This window comes from Polyodon spathula, chromosome 3 (genome assembly GCF_017654505.1).
Source record: "Polyodon spathula isolate WHYD16114869_AA chromosome 3, ASM1765450v1, whole genome shotgun sequence".
Classification (NCBI taxonomy): domain Eukaryota; kingdom Metazoa; phylum Chordata; class Actinopteri; order Acipenseriformes; family Polyodontidae; genus Polyodon; species Polyodon spathula.
Genome location: NC_054536.1, coordinates 26898403 through 26907011, shown reverse-complemented (window position 1 = coordinate 26907011; position 8609 = coordinate 26898403). Strand labels below are relative to the sequence as shown.

Sequence of the window (8609 nt, the reverse complement as noted above, 5' to 3'; positions counted from 1 at the left end):
CCCATCATAGCGACCCTCACATTATGCATGGCATCATATGCTGATTAGACGGCGGAGACAGCGCCGCAAGGCAACCAAAAAGAAACTCTTAGCCTATTAATTTAGCGACTGACCATTTACACAGTGCAGACGTTGCAGGCAGTGTTTGACTTTTTGTATAGTTTGTATGCTACACTTTAGCCTGTGGTAAGTAAAATCCAACCTGTTGATTTTTATTTGAATTTGGCGTTTTTTTCTCAGCATGTGGATCTAGGGGCTTGTGATTTGTGACCTATTAGAGATCGACACTCCGGTTACTTCTGTTTTAGTGCAGTATGAAAATATAAGCTTCCAGAAGATCGATAATAAAAAGTTAAATTGATGCTTCACCTTTGATTAGTAAACACCTAAAAAAAAAAAAATAATGTTTGACTTTGGCCTTGTATCGCTTTTTGTGTAGCTCTATCTTGGGGCTTTGTGACTGTGTTGGGTTATTGTTTTAGACACTGTGGGGCAGTAAAAAATATAGGCTACTACACTTATTTATTAAAACTAAATACCACATAAACTAACTTGTAGTTCCAAGTGCTTTTGCAATTTCTGTTGTCGCCTAGGTTTTGGAATTACGATCAGAGTACGCTTTAGCACTGCAATCTGACAGATATGTACTATTGGTCCACATTTGGACGATCTCATCTTCACAATCTTTTGTACAATATTCTGCCATTTTGTATGACACATGACAAGCCACGTCACTTAAACCTGCTTTACCATTAGTTGACACCCTTATGACTAATCGGTCTCAGTAGGTCTTGGACGGCAACTGCTGCACACAGACAGACTGATTATATCTGAACGAAACCGCGACTGAAAAAGAATCAGCATGTTCAATCTTCGAAAAATGAAGACATCCCGACTGAAATCTGTTCTAGTTAACATTTTAGACTTAGATTTGGTAAGGTGGTAAAATAAAAATCGGTGTATTAATATTTTATATATTACAGATAAAGTCTGGTTATTTTGTAAATCACTTTGAAATTTCTATGCTATTAATTTGACCGCTGTATGGAAGCACCCAATCCATCTACTTTGTACTGTTAATATAGGAAATTAACAGCAGTGCTTGGTAGGATACCCTAAATGAAAAAGCTTTTTTTTTTTTTTCTTTTTTTTTTTTTGCGTGTTTTTATATAGACTTATATTGGGTTTGTTTGTATTAATTAAAAAGACATCTCTGAGCAGCCATAAATTTCAGTAGAGATTACCATGCGGAAAGCCATTATCAAGCTTCAACATAATGATGAAAAGTTGTGATCAGTTAATTCAGTCTATAGATTTATAGATTTAAGTTACAGAAAGCCTTGTCTTTCATTCAGGCCTTTACAGGATTATTCAGGATTTGTGCTGTCATCCAATGTCAAATTATCCCATCGTATCTGGATTCTTCAAAACCAAAATACAAGGTTTATGAAGTAAATCTGTAATATTGTAACCCTGTTTTGATGAAAATACAATCTGAAAGTAGTTCAGATATATTTTTCTTTGCTAACTGTATTGTTTTTGTTTTGATTTGATCTGTGATTACTGAAAAAAAAAACAGACAAGAGACATTCAGGTATAAATAACAATGAAATATGCCATTTACACCCTACTCTACAAACTAACACACACATCAGAACTAGCAGACAATGTGTCATTAGCCACTACGAGTGATCAGTACCTATTCAGATGGAAAATGTCTGGAAAGTTTCCAGGAAGGCCCACTCATTTTCTTATCAGTGAGTGGTGATCACTTCAGTTTGGTGAGGAGGTAAGAAAACACTAATTGTGATGTAGCCACCTTTGGAAAAAACAACAATCAAGCACGCAGGATTGGTAATAGTGCAGTGACGTCTGTCTAGCATAGACATAAAACTCAAACTGTCCTGAATAGATGCTTTTTAGTGACCAGTTCGAGCTACATTAGAGACAGTTTATACCTGCCATCTGTTAGCTTACCTTTTTATACTATTTTCCGACAAAGAGAGATCAACTGGAAGCCGTACAAGAGTGTGCTTCGATAACAGAATTATATTTTACATGAAATCCAAACACGAACTGCACAAAGAAAGGAATGAAGTCAGATGCAACATCATGCCGGTAAAGATTTATTAACTTATCAATCGTGGATTTAGAGTTAAGATTACAATGAGCAAAGTTAAGTAGACAACAGTTTGGGGTAATAGCCTTCATTGGTGTAATCGGTGCAATCAGTGATAAATGCATTAGCTGAAAAGTTTGGTACGTAACCACAGAATTTATGATTTGAGTGTTTAATGTTATGGATGAACTATATTACCTACAACATTGCAAGATCCACTCACCACGTGAAGAAACAGAGTTGAAAGATGTAATAACACTGTGTTGCAAACTGCCACTTCATAGACACAGATAATATGCACTGCAGATAAGGCTAACTTTTTTGCAATCAGACTGGAAAAACTTTTCTCTAACTATATGTAATTAATGTAGATCCAACAACCTTGATGTTGTTAAACAGCATCTACTGTATGTAGGTGTGTGTATATATAGACTGTGTGTATATTTGCTGTGCAAATGTCTTAGACATGTTGCATTTTTCTACTCAGATGCATTATGAGCATCAATAATTTATTCAAAGCCTCCACTAGTGTTTTGGACTATTATAACAACCTTGACTTGCGTAAAGAACTGGCAGAAGGCCACCTGTCATTGTCCATCCATCAACAGTTCAAAGCACCTTTGACCATTGTTCTGTAGTCCAATTTCTGTGTTCTTGTTCCCCTTTCTTAAGAGTCATTCTTACTATAATATATCCTTGAAGTCCTGATTTCAAGAGTGACCTTTGTATTGTTGATTTGATGGACAATGACACCTGTGCCTTCTGCCAGTTCTTTTGTCAAGTCAACGCTTGTCTTCTTTCTGTTCCTTAAGGATATTATATTCAAGTATTGCTCATCCTTGTTAGACATCTTTTGGGGTCTTCCAGTCCTGGGCTTGTCAATTACAGATTATGTTTCTTTGTACTTGTTGATTATGCTTCGGATACCACACCTTGAAAATCGAGTTATGCAAATTGTTTCACTCAATGTTTTTCCTTCTTTATGCAAGTCAAGGTTGTTATAATAGTAGAAAACACTAGTGGAGGCTTTGAGATAAATTGGTGATGCTCATAATGCATAAGAGTAGAAAATGCAACATGTCTAAGACTTTTGCACAGCAGAGTGTGTGTGTATTTGTTAAAAAATTTACATAAGAAACACGAAATACCCAAACATAGAACTGTTTACTTCACGCGTGTATAAAACAAAAAAAAAGGAGGTAGGCTTAAATAGTACCACACAACAATGTACTACAATTGTTCTTACAATGAGTAAAGCAAACATAAAATGTGTTGTACTCACAATCAATTCTAAAGAACACAATTTTAAAATAAGAAATTATCCAACATTGTCTGCTTTTTACAATGTTCTAAATCCATCTCAATTTTGCGTGCAGCTTCGCAGCCAGTTTCAAAGCCACGATTCTGCCTCAGTCTGCCAGAAATACGCAGTGTGCCTAAATCATGCAAGTGCGCTCTGTAGCACTGGCAACTAGCAATAAAGTTGTCAATATGCGGTGTGCATCTGCTAATATCAGAATTCCATTGACATTAAAGTCTATGGGACGGGATTGATTCCGAAAGTAACCGAAAGTTAGAAGATAAGAAAATTTACAAACGAGAGGTGGCCATTTGGCCCATCTTGCTTGTCTTTATTAAGGTTGCTAATAACCAGCATCTGCTTTGTATATATATTCACACATACAAGATACATTGTCATAGAAATGCAAGCTAATAGAAATGACCATAAATGAAATGGAGGTGGGGTTCATGCATTCATTGCTGTAGAGCAATAGAGCTTGATTTTAAAAATGATGTATGTTTCTAAAAAGCATTCCTTTCTTGGTCTTTTAAGTAAAGTTGTGTTTGCCAAACGAAAATGATCCCAGTTTGGGTGACGTAAACCATTTAAAAACACCAGACACTGAAACAAGGTTGGGAGCCAAACATTACGAAATTTAACTGCTATCTCTTTATCAGACGCAGTTGTTTTTCTTTTGCCAACTGATTTATTTTGTAAGTTATCATGCAGTTAAAACAGAGAAGTAAGATCAATGGCGTGAGACAACTGATTCATCTATCTGTTGCTCTACAGTATGTTGCATGTAAATCCGTTATAAAGACAATTTGGCAAATGTCAAGACTAAGTTAATTACATGTAATTCAGGTTCTTACAAAATTAAAAAGTCATGATTGAGTGAAATGAGTTTGTTGGTCTTATTTTGGCCCTATGAGGATATTTGTCTGACACTGTTCCTGAGTGTAGCCAGTGTCTTGGTCCTTTCTTCTAAGAACTGCATTCACAAGCACCAACACTACTGCATTCCAGAGAAACTGTTATTTAAAATTGTAGTGAATTTATATTAAATTTCCACAGTATTTGTTAATTAATTTATCTTTTGGCCTTCGTACAAAGCATAATGATGGCATCTCTCATGGAATAGGCTATCAGACTGATGGTCAGCATAAACTTTGAGTTAAAGATTGAATATAATGATTGCAGAGCTTGTGAGCTGATGATGAATTTGGAATTCATGTTTATTATTGTAAAAATATATTTTTAATCATATTAAAATGAGATGAGAAGATCCACTTACTTCGTCTGGTTGTTTTAATGCCATGTTGTGACTGATTACCTTGTCAGCACAGTGTGAATGTATTGATTTGCTTGTAACTTGCAAGCCACATTTGTTTGAGATTTAAAATGTTATATTCTGTATTAATTGGATAGAAAGAAAAACCCTGGGAGTGAAACCTTAACCAGTCTTGCATTTAAAAATATTTTATTGATGAGTTATCCCCCATAGAGGACAGGAATACAGATGAAATTTGATTATGACATCTATAGCTCACATTACTGTGTGTCATAATCTGGTGATATGTGGAGGCAAGTGCCTGTCTAGATGTGGAAGTGACTTTTTTACAGGTGCATACAGTGATGCAGGTCATTGAACTATTACATTCGATAGCTCTTATTTTCTTTACATCTGTGGCTGGGGATGCATGTCACTGACATGCTATTAAAAATCGTATTTCATACATGAAACTGGTCTAGACTGTAGGCTGTGTAGGCTCATACGCATGTTAATATAAATATATTAATGGAGATGTTCTTTCTATTTTTGATGATTTGATTTTATGATACAAGCTGTTTAAAACATTCAAGTAGCCCAGTTGTCATTTTGATTGCTGCAGCAACATTTCCCCTCTGTTTAGAACTGTGATTAACCCATTCTTTCCTTTTACTTCCTATTCAGATCTGACAGAATAGGCTACAGAAGAGAAGCTGACCAGATTCAGTTTGAATAAGGACTGGCTTCCAGGATCACGTCTTGCAATGTCAGCTGCATAAACACCCATCTGAGACCCAGAGAATCTGAATTACACACAGAATACAGCCATGACAAAAGTCCCTGAAATTTGATAACAGACTATGTGCCATGACAGTTTGAAAGGTTTTCCCCCTGGATGATAATGTATTTGAGACCTGATTCATCTAACCACAAGTGAAAAAAATAATTCTGAAATTATCTTGATTATAAAAGAAAATGGTAACAGTGACTATCGCTCTCCAGATGTAATATGATTCAGCAAAATTTTCAAGAAAGAAAATTGTTTACTAATGAAAGTTAAAATACTTAATAGTGACCTAGGTCTTAATGTTAAAAAACCTTCGAGACATTTACAGCTTCTGCTGTTAAGGCTAATGCATTAGAAATCTGTGGCTTGGCAAGGTTTAAACCCAATGCAGCCATTCATGCCTTTTACCATTCCCCCAATCATTTATTTGAATCTTGTTTTTAATAATAACTACATATTAAACAGGCAGTGTTTTTTCACCCCATGGAAGATTATTTCTCATGTATCAACATTGTTAAATATATCAACAATTCAGAAGAAAGTGATCTGTTAAAGACCACATTAACAACTTTTAACGCAGTGGTATTGAGATCTGCCACTGTTCAGAAAATTGAAACAAACACCTGTTTCTTGTACTGTTTTCTCAATTCCTTTAATATGTATTCTTTGGTTACTTTTAGTGAAAAAAAATGCTGTGGTTTGTATTTCATTCATACTGGTGATTTCACTAGCACACTGTAATGGGCAGTACAATACACAATTCACCAAGCACCAGGCTGCATTTGCACCATTCTTTCTAAATGGAAAAACAAACTTAATTAATCCAATATGTTAATTCAAGGGCCATTTTGTGTGTGTATCGCTTAAAAGGAAGTTGCATGTACTAACTGTAAAAGAAATGAAGTACTGCACAAAACCTCATTGGCGTATAACACTTAACGACTAGCCATGGAACAACATTCCTGGTTAATAATACATTACTCGATCATCAGCTTTGACAAACTCTCTTTTGACCGTCAGTGTCTGCAACAAAAGTACTTTAATGAACGCACAACATCAAAGTGTACTCCCCTTCAGAAAAGCATCCAGTATAGCCAGAGCATTTATTTTAGGCTTGTGCCAGTCCTGGGTGGAACCCACAGCCTCCAATTCCATAATCCATCTCAGAAAACCACTACGCCTACATGCAGTTTTTGACTTCTATTCAGCTAGTCATAGCAGTTTCATTCATTTTCTTAACATGTGGTACCACTGAACAGTAAATGAATACTCCGCATTCTGAAAAAAGCTAAGAATAATATCTAGACTCCTCTGACCTCCCACGTTAAGTCTTGGATATCGTTCATTTTGTTGCAACTGCCAGTTGAAATGTTATGTGAAATGATCTTTCCAAAATAATCCTCTGAGTCTTTGTTCAGAGCTGCTCTGCTGAATGTAATTTAAGTTAAAGTGTTTTACTGTTACCTTGACACAATCTTGCTTGTGCTCTGAACTCAACCATTCTGACCCTTTCATATTTACTCAGCGATTACAAATGTGCAAGAGAGTTGATTTAACCCATTTGTAATCTTAGGAGTCCCAGTTTTCACCACACTTGGGTCATGTTTATCCACATGACTAATAATATTGGAAATTTGACACACTGAAGAGACTAGAAAATTAAAAAAATAACTTCAGGATCCTAGCCCACACCCAAAACTGACTAATTACATGTGACAGGTTTAAATTTGTTAGCGGCAAGGAAGTGGGGAAAATAAAGTACAAACTTGATATTTCAAATATAAACCTCCCTATGTATGTCGTGAGTTCGTTTTAGTGGGTGGGCAATCCACCTCCTAAGTGTAAAAAAACAAAAAACAAACAAAAAAAAAAAAAAAACCAATAATCTCTGGTCCCAGTTGATGAACTTTTTAAGAAAAACAAAAAAGCAGCAGAACTTTATTTTTTCTTTTTTTTAATCCAAGTACAGTGGAAAATATAAGTATGAAGTCCTTCTTCAAATCTGAACTCAGTGCAATTGAAGTATGTTCAAATGAATATGAATTCATATAATTTAAGCCAGTGCACCAGATTCATTAAGTTTTTTTTTTTCCCATTGTAAAGTATGCAGTTGTTTTTAACAGAAAAAGCTGTATGTAGGAACTTTTAAACCAATATACTGATTTAAAGTGATGTAGCATTATTATTATCATTATTATTTATTTTAAATATAAGCAATGTAAACATTACACTGAAGCCAGTGACAGAATATTTTCTTTAGCAGTGATACTGTTTTTTTTTTTTTTTTTTTTAACTGTTCTATTCAGTTTGTTTGTGTAATTCCAATTGATAACATTATAATACCATACTACAATGTATTTTTTTTAAAGAATTGGCCTGCAAGTAGCTTTTAAAAAATAATAATAATAAAACAAAAGTGTACATAAATGGGGCTATTTGAAATAGAGTTCAAAGCAGATGGATCTGTTCACAAACAGGTTTATTAGTTGTGTGGTTATGTTCTAGTTCTTAGCAGTGTTAGCCATTGTACTTAATGTCTCTGATGGTATTTGTTTTTCTCCATTAATAGTCATATATGCAGTATGCGTTGTTTTTATTGAGAGCTCTTGTTTGTTGTTTCTTTCATTATCATTTTTTTCATTGTTACTATCTTTAGCCAATCCTAACCTCACCGGTCTTACAAATGCTTAATGTTTCCAAGGTCGGTGTTCCTGCTCACCCAGACAGCTCTGTAACAGTGGTTCTTGCTACAGTCTTCTCTGTTGCTCTGTGTTTAATGTACAATCAGTTGTGTGTTTGCAGACGTTGTTATGTTTTCTGTACAAGTTACAAGGGTCCTATTGAACATTGTTGAAAAAGAAAGAAATAAACCAACATTGTTTAAGATGTACTTGTGAGATGAGTAGTTTATCATAAACACACCCAATAAACTGTTTGCCTTTAGTGCTGTGCAGGCTTTGTTTTGGTGCACTGGGAGCTGAGTCGAATAAAACAGTAACATCATTATAACGAAACCCCCCTGCGACCTGGAGAAATGCACATTCTATCAGGTTCTTCACTGTAATAGGGTTTGGCAATTTGCTGTATCAGAATAATAAAGAAACCCCCAAATTAAATTGAACACCTTTATGCTGAATACAGTAATTACAGG

At 35.1% G+C, this 8609-nt stretch overlaps 1 protein-coding gene across 4 annotated transcripts in view; it reads left to right on the top strand.

The window, feature by feature from the left end:
* bbs9 (Bardet-Biedl syndrome 9) overlaps window positions 1-8360 on the top strand; it is a 251413-nt gene extending 243053 nt beyond the window's left edge. For all 4 annotated transcript variants that reach the window (XM_041244853.1, XM_041244855.1, XM_041244854.1 and 1 more), the window contains one exon: window positions 5356-8360. The gene's annotated coding sequence lies outside the window, so the exon portion shown is untranslated. The remainder of the gene's footprint in view (window positions 1-5355) is intronic.
* The last annotated feature ends 249 nt before the right edge of the window (window positions 8361-8609 follow it).